This window comes from Hylobates moloch, unplaced genomic scaffold, assembly GCF_009828535.3.
Source record: "Hylobates moloch isolate HMO894 unplaced genomic scaffold, HMol_V3 SCAFFOLD_38, whole genome shotgun sequence".
In the NCBI taxonomy this organism is placed as follows: Eukaryota; Metazoa; Chordata; class Mammalia; order Primates; family Hylobatidae; genus Hylobates; species Hylobates moloch.
This window is the reverse complement of record NW_026652313.1, coordinates 737,273-753,750: the sequence shown is the minus strand read 5'-3', so window position 1 is coordinate 753,750 and position 16,478 is coordinate 737,273. Positions and strand designations below refer to the sequence as shown.

The 16,478-nt window shown below is 40.2% G+C and overlaps 2 protein-coding genes across 6 annotated transcripts in view; one reads left to right on the top strand and one right to left on the bottom strand.

The window, feature by feature from the left end:
- LOC116463473 (Golgi-associated kinase 1B) overlaps positions 1–16,478 on the bottom strand; it is a 257,534-nt gene that overhangs the window by 96,181 nt on the left and 144,875 nt on the right. The window contains exon 1 of one of the 4 annotated variants that reach the window (XM_058434665.1): positions 1,669–2,405. The exons of the other annotated variants lie outside the window; for them this stretch is intronic. The gene's annotated coding sequence lies outside the window, so the exon portion shown is untranslated. Of the gene's footprint in view, positions 1–1,668; positions 2,406–16,478 lie in introns of those variants that run through there. 4 annotated transcript variants of the gene reach the window in all.
- Positions 1–16,478, top strand: part of LOC116463474 (transmembrane protein 144) — a 49,811-nt gene that overhangs the window by 9,771 nt on the left and 23,562 nt on the right. The window lies entirely within an intron of this gene.

Below are 16,478 nucleotides of genomic sequence, written 5' to 3'. Positions count from 1 at the left end.
CAGCCACATTCAGGAACAATCTCTTTGTCATTGAAATGTTGCCTTAGAGAGTAGTCCCAGGCCAATTGGAGAAAAAAAAACATAAATTATTCTAAAATAGCAGATTCCTGACTTTTTTTGGTTAGAGGCAATTTTATGTATTTTGTACAATTCACACAGAATTCTAGCTCTGAATAGCTCTCTCAAAAACAATTTCTTTACACACCAAAATTGTAACATAGCATGGCTTAGTTTTGACTTAATGACAATTTAAGGCCAGTTTACCCAGTCTATCAGGCATTGTTTTCCTCCATGTTTCTTCTTTATTTAGAAAAAGCACATTCTCTAAAATTGCAAATCAATTATTCATGTTCTACCACTTCCACCTATGTGGCCATGGGCAAATAACTTCAGTTCTCCAAGCTTTGGTTTCTTCATTTGTAAAGAGGGATAATAATAGCACCAACCTCATAAAGTATTTTGAGGGTTAAATGAAATAAAATATGTTCAGTGCTTCATATAGTGCTAATTACATGGTTAATGCTCTACATATTAGTTGTCATTACAGTTGTTTTATTAATAACATTTATGTTCAATTACTGTTTCCTGTTGGGTATTTGTTGCCCACCTTTATACTGCAGTAGGCAGTGCACCTGAGGAACCCTGTAGCTCAATCTGAACTTGGTCTGCAGCGGGGAAATTCAAGAATTCTTCCTGTAGTGCATCTAGGCTTCCTTCTATGTTTCTCTGCTAAGATGAATTTCTGGAATATATCATTTCATTATTTTAACTCAGTTAAATCAGTTTGTTCTGAAGGGTATTCACTGAATAAACTTGGAGCTTCATGGTGTGTGTAAAGACACTTGAAACATGGTTGCATTCGTTTAGGATATTGCTTTTCTTTTTAAAATTAAAATTATTGCTTCTATCCTCTGTATAGTCTAATTTTTAAAGGTTGGTTAATTTCTAGTCTTACATTTTCTTTATATGATATACAAAGTGTCTATCAGTCTATATACCAAAACGACTCCAGGTATTTTAAATAGGAGAGGATTTAACACAGGGAATTGTTTACAAGACCCAATTGAGCAAAATAAGAAAGGTGGTGTCACCCATAACCCTGAAGCCCACACAATACTGCTGAATTGCCTCTGCCTGACCAACTGCTCCTGCTGAAACTATGGAGGCACCACCAAAACATAATGTCTTCTCCCATCTCCTCAAATGACGCAAGTGCCTCCCCGTGGCAGAACCTAGCTGCCAATAGTTTGGGAAATGTAATTTTGAGTCTTCCATGCTCCATGGTTCAGGAGAGAGTATGTAAGGGTGAGAGCAGAGCTGACACCAAGAAACAATATTCAGGACACTCTGTTAAACATTTGCTTTCTTGAAGATCCAGGAGCTAGAGGTCTATAACAAGACCGATGTCCTTTTCAATTCAAATAATAATAATATGATTTGGATTATCTTTAAGGATCTGCTCTCCCTTCTTTTGTCTTCTCATTTAACGTGCCTTGCCTGGAGGGTTAATGTTTACTCCACAGCTTCATCTATTATTTTACATTGTGAGGAAACCCAAATCATTGTTTCTAGCTGTCACCTTTCCTCAAGCCACAGCCCTTATTTCTAACTATGGACCAAACTACACATCTCTACACATGCTCCATAGGTACCTCCTTTCAGTCTTACCTGAGATAACACACAGAAGGGAATGATGCTGATCAGCACTTCGCAAACACTAAACCATTTATTCCTTCCTCTTTGCCTTCAACATTTCCCAATCAGAATTACTTTTATTACTGGACCCTTCCCGCAAACTGGTTCCTCTTCCTGAGTTCTCTCTCTTCATAGAAGGCCACAGTCATTCAAATTAAAAACCTGTCATCTTTATTTTTTTCCCTTTATATGCTATGTCTATTCCTGTAAAAAAAAATTTTGAATCTTTCACAAGTTCTTCCTCTGCTTTCCCTCAGTCCCATCCTACCTACCCACTTGTATACATAGGATTGTAAAAAATCTCACATCTAGTTTCCCTGGTTCCATTCTTTCCTTTTACCAGTATGGAGAGCTTATATCTGCCCTACATCAGGGCATGTCACTGTCCTGTTTAAAAACCTTTGAATGTTCCCCACTGAATTCAGAATAAACCTGTCTCCTTAATCTGGCTTGTCCCTTATAGTACAACTATCCAGCCAGTGTTTCTATACATGTTTCACCTTTCTCCCTGTATTGTGCATTCATTGACCCAGGATTACACCATACTCCAGACATTTGCCTCAACCTTGAGGGCCTTTTTCTCAGCCTCTTTGGCCATCATTTAATATCATTTGAGATTGTTCCATCCCATGTGATGTTTTCTTGATTTTCTTCTCTCTAGTTAGAATCTTCCCCTAAACTACCAAAACTTTTTATGCTTCTTCCATTATTGAAACTATCAGAGTCTACTTTGTATTATTTATACAGTCCTCTTTATTTCTGAACTATGATTTCCTGAAGGACAAGGCCCATTATTTTCTATATACACCAGTCCTCCCACCATCACCATCAAACTTTCATATATAGTGTTTTATATATAATTGATGCTTAGTAAATGTTTGTTGACTTCAGTTGTCAGCGTAACGGCACGTGCACACAATTTTTACTAAGTGTGTGATGTGTGGAATTGCAAATCTAGGGAAGCTGGAAAGCTTGAAAATGTAAAGAAGAATCATTGGGTAAAACATCAAGTTTCCTTTTAAGTTACCTATGCCTTTGACAGCATTCATAGACTTTATCATGGAACTTTGTATTTGATGTACTGCACCAAGTTATTTTAAGTCTGTAGCCCCAAAACACCTTGTGATTTATTCGGTTTTATGTTCATATACATAAAATAAATTTGATTACCTTCTTACTGCCACCCACTCCGTTAATCTAATTGACTGGGACTCTTCTTTCTGATGTACCTATTCTTATGACTAGCATTAGTTGCACAGGCTCAAAATCATTGTGTAGTCCTAATTTCTTTTTCATGCTCAGTAACCCGTCGCATATCCATTTGGTAATTAAGGCTTTCTCTTTACTAAAATGTTTTCAGATTTTATTTTGTGCCAGAAGTACACTGAGAATTGTGTATGCATTCTCATTTCATTTTCATCACAGCTCTGTGATGAGTGTATATCCCCATTTTTTAGATGAAAACTGTCAAGTCTCAGGGAGTGATTTGTTGGAGGGTTGTACACTTGTTTGAAGTAAAACAATCAAGAGCCTTATCTATAGTGTCCTTTTATTTATTTCTTCATTTTTTTATTTTTTTTACTTTAAGTTCCAGGATACATGTACAGAACGTGCAGGATTGTTACATAGGTACATGTGTACCATGGTGGTTTGCTGCACCTATTGACCCATCCTTTAAGTTCTCGCCCCTTGCCCACCACCCCCCAACAGGCTGTGTGGTGTGTGTTGTTCCCCTCCCTGTGTCCATGTGTTCTCACTGTTTAACTCCAACTTATGAGTGAGAACATGCAGTGTTTGGTTTTCTCTTCCCATGTTAGTTTGCTGAGGATGATGGCTTCCAGCCTCATCCATGTCTCTGCAAAGGACATGACATCATTCCTCTTAATGGCTGCAACATATTCCATGGTGTATATGTACCACACTTTCTTTGTCCAGTCTATCATTGATGGACATTTGGGTTGGTTTCATGACTTTGCTATTGTAAATAGTGCTGCAATAAGCATATGTGTGCATGTGTCTTTATAGTAGAATGATTTATATTCTTTGGGTATACACCCAGTAATGGGATTGCTGGGTCAAATGGTATTTCTGGTTCTAGATCCTTGAGGAATCACCATACTGTCTTCCACAATGGTTGAACTAATTTATATTCCACCAACAGTGTAAAAGCATTCCTATTTCTCCACAGCCTCGCCAGCATCTATTCTTTCTGTTTTTTTTTAATAATCGCCATTCTGACTGGCCTGAGATGGTATCTCATTGTGGTTTTGATTTGCATTTCTCTAATAATCAGTGATGTTGAGCTTTTTTCATGTTTGTTGGTCATGAAAATGTCTTCTTTGGGGAAGTGTCTGTTCATATCCTTTGCCCACTTTTTGATGCAGTTGTTTGTTTTTCTCTTGTAAATTTGTTTAAGTTCCTTGTAAGTTCTGGATATTAAACCTTTGACAGACAGGCAGATTGCAAAAAATTTCTCCCATTCTGTAGGTTGCCTCTTCACTCTGATGATAGTTTCTTTTGCTGTGCAGAAGCTCTTTAGTTTAATTAGATCCCATTTGTCAATTTTGGCTTTTGTTGCTATTGCTTTTGGCATCTTCGTTATGAAGTCTTTGCCCATGCCTATATCCTGAATGATATTGCCTAGATTTTCTTCTAGAGTTTTTATGGTTTTGGGTTTTACATTTAAGTCTTTAATCCATCTTGAGTTAATTTTTGTATAAGGTGTAAGGAAGGGGTCTAGTTTCCATTTTCTGCATATGGCTAGCCAGTTTTGACAGCACCATTTATTGAATAGGAGAGCCATTCCTTATTGCTTGTTTTTGTCAGGTTTGTCAAAGATCAGATGGTTGTAGATGTGTGGTGTTGTTTCTGTGTTCTCTGTTCTGTTCCACTGGTCTACATATCTGTTTTGGTACCAGTACCATGCTGTTTTGGTTACTGTAGCCTTGTAGTATAGTTTGAAGTCAGGTAGCATGATGCCTCTAGCTTTGTTCTTTTTTGCTTAGGATTGTCTTGGCTATATGGAGTCTTCTTTGATTCCATATGAAATTTAAAGTAGTTTTTTCTAATTCTGTGAAGAATGTCAATGGTAGTTTGATGGGAATAGCATTGAATCTATAAATTACTTTGGGCAATATGGACATTTTTATGATATCAATTCTTCCTATCCATGAGGATGAAATGTTTTTCCATTTGTTTGTGTCCTCTCTTATTTCCTTGAGCAGGGGTTTGCCATTCTCCTTGAAGAAGTCCTTCACATCCCTTGTTAGCTGTATTCCCTGGTATTTTATTCTCTTTATAGTGATTGTGAATGGGAGTTCATTCATGATTTGGCTCCCTGCTTGTCTATTGTTGATGTAAAGGAGTGTTTGTGATTTTTGCACATTGATTTTTGTATCCTGAGACTTTGCTGAAGTTGCTTATCAGCTTAAGGAGTTTCGAGGCTGAGATGATGGGGTTTTCTAACTATGAAGTCATGTCGTCTGGAAACAGAGACAATTTGACTTCCTCTCCTCTTATTTGAATACCCTTTATTTCTCTCTCTTGCCTGATTGCCCTGGCCGGAACTTCCAATACTATGTTGAATAGGAGTGATGAGAGACGGCATCCTTGTCTTGTTCAAAGAAATCCTTCCCAATTTTCAAAGGGAATGCTTCCAGCTTTTGACCATTCAATATGATATTGGCTGTGGGTTTGTCATAAATAGCTCTTATTATTTTGAGATATGTTCCATCAATACCTAGTCTATTGAAAGTTTTTAACATGAAGGGAAGTTAAATTTTATCAAAGGTCTTTTCTGCATCTATTGAGATAATCATGTGGCTTTTGTCTTTGGTTCTGTTTATGTGATGGACGACATATATTGATTAGCATAAGCTGAACCAGCCTTGCATTCCAGGGATGAAGCAGACTTGATCATGGTGCATAAGTTTTTTGATGTGCTGCTGGATTCAGTTTGCCAGTATTCAGATTCAGTTTGCCAGTATTGAGGATTTTCACATCAATGTTCATCTGAGATACTGGCCTGAAGTTTTCTCTCTTCATTGTGTCTCTGCCCAGTTTTAGTATCACAATGATGCTGGCTTCATAAAATGAGTTAGTGAAGAGTCCTTCCTTTTCAATTGTTTGGAGTAGTCTCAGAAGTATTAGTACCAGCTCCTCTTTGTACCTCTAGTAGAATTTGTGAATCCATCTGGTCCTGGGATTTTTTTTTTTTTTTGGTTGGTAGGCTATTAATTACTGCCTCAATTTCAGAACTTGGTATTTGTTTATTCAGGGATTCAACTTCTTTCTGGTTTAGTCTTGGGAGGGTGTATGAGTCCAGGAATTTATCAATTTCTTCTAGATTTTCTAGTTTATTTGCATAGAGGTGGGGTTTTTTGTTTGTTTTATTTTGTTTTGAGATGGAGTCTCACTCTGTTGCCCAGGCTGGAGTGCAGTGGTGCAATCTCAGCTCACTGCAACCTCCACCTCCTGGGTTAAATGGTTCTCCTGCCTCAGCCTCCTGAGTAGCTGGGATTACAGGCACCTGCAACCATGCCTGGCTAATTTTTGTATTTTTAGTAGCAATGGGCTTTCACCATGTTGGCCAGGCTGGTCTCAAACTCCTGACCTCAAGTAATCCACCCCCGTCAGCCCCACAAAGTGCAGGGATTACAGGTGTGAGCCACTGCACCCAGCCTGCATAGAGGTGTTTATAGTATTCTCTGATGGTAGTTTGTATTTCTGTGGGGTCAATGGTGATATCCCCTTTATCATTTTTATTGTGTCTATTTGATTCTTCTCTCTTCTTCATTAGTCTAGCTTGCAGTCTATGTATTTTGTTAATTTTTTCAAAAAAACAGCTTCTGGATTCATTGATTTTTTGGAGGGTTTGTGTGTGTGTGTGTGTGTCTATCTCCTTCAGTTCTGCTCTGATTGTAGTTATTTCTCATCTTCTGCTAGCTTTTGGATAAGTTTGCTCTTGCCTCTCTTGCTCTTTTAATTGTGATGTTAGGGTGTAAATTGGAGATCTTTCTAGTTTTTGATGTGGGCATTTAGTACTATAAATTACCCTCTTAACACTGCTTTAGCTGTGTCCCAGAAATTCTGGTACATTGTCTCTTTGTCCTCATTGGTTTCAAAGAACTTCTTTATTTCTGCCCTAATTTCATTTTTTACCCAGGAGTCATTCAGAAGCAGGTTGTTCAATTACCATGTAGTCATGTGGTTTTGAGTGAGTTTCTTAATCCTGAGTTCTAATTGATTGCACTGTGGTCTAAGAGACTGTTTAAGATTTCACTTCTTTTGCATTTGCTGAGGAGTGTTTTACTTCCAATTATGTGATCAATTTTAGAATAAATGCCATATGGCACTGAGAAGAATGTATATTCTGTTGATTTAGGGTAGAAAGTTCTGCAGATGTCTATTAAATCCACTTGATCCAGAGCTGAGTTCCAGTCCTGAATATCCCTGTTAATATCCTGTTAATTTTCTCTCTTGTTGATCTGTCCGATATTGACAGAGGGGTGTTAATGTCTCCCACTATTATTGTGTGGGAGTCTAAGTCTCTTTGTAGGTCTCTAAGAACTTGCTTTATGAATCTGGGTGCATTTTTTCCTTCATTTCGACCTCAGAGAATCTGATGATTATGTGTTTTGGGGTTGATTTCTCATGGAGTATCTTAGTGGTGTTCTCTGTATTTCCTAAATATGCATGTTGGCCTGTCTTGCTAGGTTAGGGAAGTTCTCCTGAATAATATCCTGAATTGGGTGCATATATTTTTAGAATAGTTAGCTCTTCTTGTTGAATTGTTCCCTTTACCATTATGTAATCCCCTTCTTTGTCTTTTTTGATCTTTGTTGGCTTAAAGTCTGTTTTGTCAGAGATAAGGATTGCAATCCTTGCTGTTTTTTGCTTTCCATTTGCTTGGTAAATTTTCCTCCATCCCTTTATTTTGAGCCTAAGTGTGTCTTTGCATGTGAGATGGGTCTCCTGAATACAGCACACTGATAGGTCTTGACTCTATCCAGTTTGCCAGTCTGTGTCTTTTATTTGGGGCATTTATCCCATTTATATTTAAGGTTAATATTGTTATATGTGAATTTGATCCTGTCATCCTGATGCTATCTGGTTATTCTGCACACTTGTTGATGCAGTTTCTTCATAGTGTCATTGGTCTTTATATTTTGGTGTGTTTTTGCAGTGGCTGTTATTGGTTTTTCTTTTCCATATATAGTGCTTCTTTCAGGAGTTCTTGCAAAGCAGGCCTGGTGGTAACGAAATCCCTCAGCATTTGCTTGTCTGGAAAGGATTTTATTTCTCCTTTACTTTGAAGCTTAGTTTGGCTGGATATGAAATTCTGGATTGAAAATACTTTTCTTTAAGAATGTTGAATATTGGCCCCCACTGTCTTCTGGCTTGTAGAGTTTCTTCTGAGAGATCCACTGCTACTCTAATGGGCTTCCCTTTGTAGGTGACCTGGCCTTTCTCTTGGCTGCTCTTAACATTTTTTTCCTTCATTTCAACCTCAGAGAATCTGATGATTATGTGTTTTGGGGTTGATTTCTCATGGAGTATCTTAGTGGTGTTCTCTGTATTTCCTAAATTTGCATGTTGGCCTGTCTTGCTAGGTTAGGGAAGTTCTCCTGAATGATATTGTGAAGTGTGTTTTCCAGCTTGTTTCCATTCTCCCCATCTCTTTCGGGTACTCCAATCAATCATAGGCTCGGTCTTTTTACATAGTGTTATATTTCTTAGAGACTTTGTTCATTCTTTTTCATTCTTTTTTCCTCTAATCTTGTCTGCATGCTTTATTTCAGCAAGGTGGTCTTCAAACTCTGCTATCCTTTCTTTTGCTTGTTTGATTTGGCTACTGATACTTGTGTATGCTTCATGAAGTTCTCATGCAATGTTTTTCAGCTCCATCAGGTCATTTATGTTTCTCTCTAAACTGGTTATTCTTCTTAGCAGCTCCTCTAACCTTTTATCAAGGTTCTTAGCTTCTTTGCACTGGGTTAGAACATGCTCCTTTAGCTCAGCAGATTTTTTTATTACCCATCTTCTGAAGCCTACTTCTGTCAGTTCATCCATCTCATCCTCCATCCAATTCTGTACCCCTGCTGGAGAGGCGTTGTGATCATTTGGAGGGGAAGAGGCACTCTGGCCTTTTGGGTTTTCAGCATTTTTTCATCAATTCTTTCTCATCTTCATGAGTTTGACTAGTTTCAATCTTCGAGGCTGCTGACCCTTGAATGGGGTTTTTGTGGGGACATTTTTTTGTTGTTGATGCCATTGTTGTTGCTTTCTGTTTGTTTTTCTTTCAATGGTAAGGTTGTAGCAGGATGAGCCGCAGACAAAACTCCTCAGACACCGAGTTAAAGAAGGAAGTGGTTTATTCAGCCAGGAGCATTGGGCAAGACTCCTGTCTTAAGAGCCGAGCTCCCCTAGTGAGCAATTCCTGTCCCTTTTAAGGGCTCACAACTCTAAGGCGGTCCGCATGAGAGGGTCGTGATCGATTGAGCAAGCAGGGGGTACGTGACTGGGGGCTGCATGCACCGGTAATCAGAACAAAATAGAACAGGACAGGGATTTTTATAATGCCTTTCCGTACAATGTCTGGAATCTATAGATAACATAACCAGTTAGGCCGGGGATCGATCTTTAACTACCAGGCTTAGGTCAGGCAGGCCCAGGCCTTGTTTCAGGTCTGGTTCCTTGGTTTTGGGTCTGCTTCCTAGACGCCAGGCTACCTGCCTTTAGTTTTGCTTCTCTTTCCTTTTCTGAGTATAAGACAATATAAAACAATATGAGAGGGTCTGTCTCTCTTCTCTCATTTCCTCCCTTTGAGACTCACTTTTTATTAGTGAGAGTTCTCACTCTTATTTTCGCTACTTATGTCTTCCTGTGCAATAGAGATTGATAGTGATTCATATAGTACATTTCTGCTGAAGCATTTTGGTGAACTAAGGTAGCAATGAAGCTTTTTATCATTTAGAAGTACAGGTAGCAAACAAGGGAGCAGTAAGCAGATTCTTATTACTATTATAACTCCTATTATAAGAGTTTTAAATCCTCTTAGTGCTGAGAACTAATTCTAAACATAGCCTTAGGATCAAATCTATGCCACACTTGCATGGGCACATGTGCCAGTTTCGTTATATATTTAAGTATGTCTTCAACTACTTGCCCTTGATCATCTATGTGTAGACAGCAATTAGTAAGGTTAAATTTTCTACAAACTTCTCTTTCAGCTTCTAGCAAGTAGTTGAGAGTCAATCTATTTTGACAGATAGCATTTCTCATCTGAGTTTCTTGCCGGGCCAGAACAGTCAAGGTTTTACTGGTTTTATTAATGATGATCTTCAAGACAGCTTGCAACTGTATGATTCAGTTGGGGGTGTAAATTGGGATCTGGTATCCTCACGAGCCGACTTGTGCCTAAGTGGCAGGCCTATAGTATTGTATAATTTTTTCAGGAGGCCGTTTATCATCTTTTTAATTATCTATGGCTATGCTTTGCTTTTCACGGGAAGCATAGACAGGGAAGCTTAGGAGTCCGTCTGTTTTCATGGGCATTAGGAAGAAAGATGGTTTAATAGTGTCTATAACACAACTACCTGTCCACCGGTCAGGTAGCTTAGCACAGGCTTTATGTCTACATATCTAGTATAACCTAGTGGGGGCTGTCCAGTCCCAGAGGGATTCTGGGTGGGCCTAAACGGTCTGCAACTTTAGGAATTTACTAAATGGATTTTTCTTAGTATGGTTTGAACTTTACTAGATGGCTGTTTTTGTAGTACTATTATACAGTTTTTGCCTAAGGCAGCTGAGTCTTTCTATAGGAAGGGTGAAGTCTTTCTTCACTCTTGCTATACAGTATTGTCTAATGATTGAGGCTTTTAGGTCTTAGAAGTTATCAGGGTGATTTTTTTTGAGCCAGGAATTTATCAGGAGCTGGGTCTGTAGGTACTAATTCTCAGGCTTCCTATGGCCATTGATCTGTTACAGTTTCTCTACATATATAACATGAAGTGACATTGGCAGACTGAGCTACGTGCTCGGCTAATTGCAAAAACAAATTTCTTGTTTTTCCTGGAATTTCTGGTACTGGCACATTCAGTTCATCATAGAAGGTTTGAAATACTGGCTCAGGAGAGCGTTTATAAACTTTTCTTCAAACTATAATATTTAATTGAAGATCCAGTCCAGCCTCATCAATTTTTAGGGTTACACATTCCCCCTTTTTCCAGCAAGGATTAAGGGGGTTGGTTATTACTAGTTCTAAGGGGTTACACTGACTACTGGTACAGGAAGGGCCACTTTTCTCTTTTTTGAAGGTGAGCAGGGTAGTTTTTCATTTTTTATTTCAGTAGCCTAAATGACACAAGACCAGTATCTACATTTCTTTTTACACAGTCTTAATTTATGATAAACGTACTTATTTTCTGTCATATAGCCTCTTTCTTAATTAGAACATCTTATTTTTAATTTATTATTATTAATGACAGCACAGGCATCAAATTTTAAGGCGACTTGTTTGGGCACCTCTTTTTTTTTTCTGTTTTGGCTAACACTTTACTCGTATCATTTATGAGCCTTCATCAGTCTTCAGTTTTTAATCTTATTTTAAAAACTGTGGTCATGGAAGGCTCAGATGGGTCATAACACATATCAGGTTGGTCATTTCCTGGGCTACATACCTTGTATAGAATAACGTTATACAAATAAGTTTTTTTAGAGTTCTAGTAAACTTATAATAACCGTAAAATAATAGGATCATAGCAACCTTTTGTCCTAACTCAGTGACTTGATGTATACACTGGGAACAGCCTTCGGTCTGAGGAAGGTCAGTTGAAGTCCTTACTGTACAAGTCCAAATTTTAAGGAAAATGAGTCCTGCGATGAGTTTCCTCATGTTTCGGCCGTGCATGGACCAGTCAGCTTCTGGGTGTGACTGGAGCAGGGCTTGTCGTCTTATTCAGAGTCACTTTGCAGGGGTTGGCGAAGCTGCTCTCATCCACGTAGAGCTCCCAGTCTACTCATGTTTAAGGGTGGTCTCGGAGGTTGGGCCTACTAGAATAAACTGAGTCTAATATCTCTACACAGTTATGTTCAACTGGGCTCTCTAATACCGGGAGCAAGGTGGAGGGGTTTAGGGTGTTGTAAACTTCAATGGTTATGCGAGGATTTTCACAGAGCAAGCTTTGGTATCTAGTTAGTCTAGCATTCGTTGGCTAATGATGTCCTCTGGTATTTATTAAAGTCACCACAGCATGGGGGGACTTTAGGTTTTGCCTAAGAGTTAGCTTATCTGCTTTTTGTGCTAACAGGGCCATTGCTGCTAGGGCCCTTAGACACGGAGACCAGCCTTTGGAAACCCCGTCTAGTTGTTTTGAGAGATAGGCCACTAGCCTTGGCCAGGGCCCTACAGTCTGGGTTAAAACTCCAACTGCCTTTTTTTTTTTCTGACACATAGGGTGTAAAGGGTTTTATCAAAAGCATATTTTATTTTCTTTATACACCTTGCACATAAACTTTTTTTTTTTTTTTTAGTTTTACATTCAGGAGGCCTAGTTACTTTTAAATTATACAACATTTCTTGCATAAATTCTTTTTTTATAACATTTTTCTCTTTCACGACTTTCGCAGACAATTCTTTGACATGCTTTAACTTTCTGACTATTACAAATATTTTTTTCTTTAAACAACCAGTTAATTTATTTCAGGGCAAGAATTTACCATATAATACTGTTTTTACATAAGTTCTGTCACCCTTTTTTTTCTTTTCTTTTTTTTTGAAGATGATAACTATTCGTTTCTAAAGCGAACTTCTTTTATGTCTGTGGGCTAGACTGTCTAAGGCCACAGGAATAGAAGTTAGTATAATACGTGTCACACTGTTAACTTTTAGCAAACTTTACTTTTGTTGAAAACCTTGTAAGTTTGGGATTTTAATTATCCTTTGCTATTAATAAGAACTTGTTTTGTCCAAATTAATTTAGAAATGGTATAGATGGCTTTTTTATTTTTCCTAACAGAATAGCCTCGTATCTTAAGATTTTTGAGTTAGTAAGCTACTTTTTTTGCTTTTTTGATTTAGGATAGTTCTGAACTGAACTAGTGAGGTGTGCTCACAATGAGGTTTCCTCTAAAAGTTATTTTTGTTTTTTTTTTCTGTTAACAAAGCAGTTGCTGCTACAGATTGAATGCATTTGGGCCATCCTTGGGTTACTGGGTTAAGGATTTTTCATAGGAAGGCCTCAGTGCTTTCAGGATACGCTGTTGTTTACACTGACAACAAAGTGGTATTGGAACGTTATAGGGTTACAGAGAATACTTTCAATTATCAATTACAGGTTTTAAATTTACTTTGGCTTTTAAAAGAATAGGGTACACTTTTTTTTTCTTAACTAATTGTATATATCTCTCTCTCTATTTCTTTGACTTTGTCTCTCTCTCTTTGACTTTCCTTTTGCCTCTGTCTCTTCCTCTCTCTCTTCTCGCTTACGCTGCAGTTCTCTCAACCACTGTGGAGAGATCTAAAACCAGTTGTAACCAAGCGTCTATGTACGGAAACTGGTCTGCGTACCCTGGCTTTACAGGTTACCTTGTGCCATACCTTTGAAACAAGGGACCTGTCCAGGCTTCCTTCTGATGGCCAACCTACTTTTAATGCTGGCCAGTCTACTTTATACAAAGTTTTAAGTTTTCCTGGTGTCATAGTACTCCATAGTCTCCTTTAAATCCTTTCTTGAAATTTTTCAACATATTTCCTAGTAGCATGGGCTTATTTGTGCCTGACCCATGCTTCTTCAAGACAAAACGCCACGCTCACACCACACACACCACAAAACAAAGAACAGTTAAAAAGGGCACACACACACTTTTGCAGTTTACACCAAACCAAAATCAAAACCAAAATCAGAGTATCCAGAAATCCAAGCCAGGTCAAAACCAAAACCAAAGTATCAATCAATCCAAGTCAAGTCAAAAACAAAAACCAAAGTGCCAGTACAGGCACACCGTGGGTGATCAGGCCACGCTTCCACTCTAATGGAGTAGGCAGGTTCCCAAGACCAGTCCTGTCAAGCAATTCAAACCAAGTCAAAACCAAAACCAAAATCAAAGTGCCAATAAAGGCATGCCGTGGGTGATCAGGCCATGCTTCCACTCAAATGGACGGAGTAGGCAAGTTCCAAACACTAGTCTTACCAAGTTTCAGATGTCCAGACTCCAGGTACCAGTTCCTTCCCGGTGTTCAGCCACTGCATTGATCCTCCATGGGGGCCTGCCACACACAGCTCTGGCGAGGCCTCCCACCAGGGCAAATGCCTACCTGGGAGCGCGCTCAGGATCCACGTTGCTCAGGCTAGTCGGAGTCCCCCACGGGGATGTTCCACAGGGCAGGCTTAAGCCGCCTAAGGAGCTGCCTCAACCATCTGCCAATCACCTCGCTTCCCGGTCAGGGAACCAAGAAATGTAGCAGGAGGAGCCGCAGACAAAACTCCTCAGACACCAAGTTAAAGAAGGAAGTGGTTTATTCGGCCAGGAGCATCAGGCAAGACTCCTGTCTTAAGAGCCGAGCTCCCTGAGTGAGCAATTGCTGTCCCTTTTTAGGGCTCATAACTCTAAGGGGGTCCGCATGAGAGGGTCGTGATCGATTGAGCAAGCAGGGGTTATGGGACTGGGGGCTGCATGCACCGGTAATCAGAATGAAATAGAACAGGACAGAGATTTTTACAGTGCCTTTCCATACAATGTCTGGAATCTATAGATAACATAACCGGTTAGGCCAGGGGTCGATCTTTAACTACTAGGCTTAGGTCAGGTAGGCCCAGGCTTGGTTTCAGGTCTGGTTCCTTGGTTTCAGGTCTGGTTCCTAGGCGCTGGGCTACCTGCCTTTAGTTTCGCTTCTCTTTCCTTTTCTGAGTATAAAACAATATGAGAAGGTCTGTCTCTCTTCTCTCAAGGTCATTCTTCTGTAGGGCTTCTGTGGTTTGCTGGGGATACACTTCAGGCCCTATTCATCTGGTTCGCTCCCACACTTAGAGATGTCACTCAAGGAGGCTGAAGAACAGCAAAGATGGATGCCTTCTCCTTCATCTGGGATCTCTGACCCCAAGAGGCACCAACCTGATGCCAGTAGGATCATTCCTGTATAGCGTGTCTGACAACCCCTGTCAGAGGATCTCACCCAGTTGGGTGACATGGGGAACAGGACCCATTTAAGGAAGCACTTCGACTGTCCCTTTTGGAGGGGGTGAGCTTCGCTGGGGGGAAACTCACTCATCTGGTCTATCCAGATTCCTCAGAACTACTGGAGGAAAGGCTAACTCTGCTGGTCTGCAGAGACTGTGGCCAACCCTCCCCTAAGGGAGGCCCAGGGAGGCTCAGGTTCTGTCCCTGAGCCTCGGGCTGGAGTTGTTGGAGTTCCTGCAGGGAGGCCCTGCCCAGTGAGAAAGGATGGGTCAGGGTCAGGCCTGAAGAGGTGATCTGGCCACAGTCTGCCACAGCCAGTGTGTTGGGCTTTGGGGAACCCTTCTTGGGGACCAAGCTCTCTAGCCTCCCTGGCTCCAGCAGTGGAAAAGCATGGCCTGGAGCTATAGAGCTGGATGCTACCCTTCCCCCACCCGGGTAGCTTAGTGTGTTAGATAGTAATGATTCCCAGTGCTGGCTGCTGCCCCTTCCCCAAGGAGCTCAGATGGCTTAGGCAGCAGGCAGCTACAGCTGTGGTACTGGTCACCCCTCCCTTCGGGAGCTCAGCAGGCTGAGGCAGATTCCAGCAGAGAGGCTGTTGAGAATCTGCATGGCTCCAGTGTTGGGACTCTAGGCCCCAGTGGCATAGGTTTGCAAGTTCTGTGGAAAAAGCATGGTTTCCCCAGCTGGGTAGCATGCTCACTCACCAATTCCCTTGGCTGTGGGGTGGGGGCCCTGCAGCCCTGTGTGGCTCTCAGGTGGGCCACTAGACCACACTGCTTTTCCTTCCTGACTGTTATTACGTCAGCCACCTAGTCGATTCTCATGAGAGAATCTGGATACCTTGGTTGCTAGTGAAGAATTCACACACTAATTATCATTCTTTTTGATGTGAGCTTCTGATTGCTGCTGTTGCTAGTTGGCCATCTTGGTCCCGCCCATCCTATCTGTAGCTTTCAAGTATTTTCTAACATATCATTCTGTATTGTTTATTAGAAAAACACACAGGTCTATACAGAGTAGAGGATTTTCTTTTTTTTTTTTTTTTTTTTTTTTGAGACGGAGTCTCGCTCTGTCGCCCAGGCTGGAGTGCAGTGGCGCAATCTCGGCTCACTGCAAGCTTCGCCTCCCGGGTTCACGCCATTCTCCGGCCTCAGCCTCTCCGAGTAGCTGGGACTACAGGTGCCTGCCACCGTGCCCGGCTAATTTTTTTTTTGTATTTTTAGTAGAGACGGGGTTTCACCGTGGTCTCGATCTCCTGGCCTCGTGATCTGCCCGCCTCGGCCTCCCAAAGTGCTGAGATTACAAGCGTGAGCCACTGCGCCCGGCCATAAGGATTTTCATTGTATAATTTTGAGAACAAAATGCCAATTAATGTCTAATATTCACCTTACAAATATATATATATATGCACACACAGAAATACACACATATTTACACAAATATATGTGTGTAAATATATATATAATATATATAAAACACACATATATAACTCATTTAAATATACTCATATAATTAGGCTTTATGCATTCAATTTTACTACATGTTAAATATCTTGAGGACTCTGAAAGAGATATTAGATGTGGTTTCTATTATAGGACTGGAAA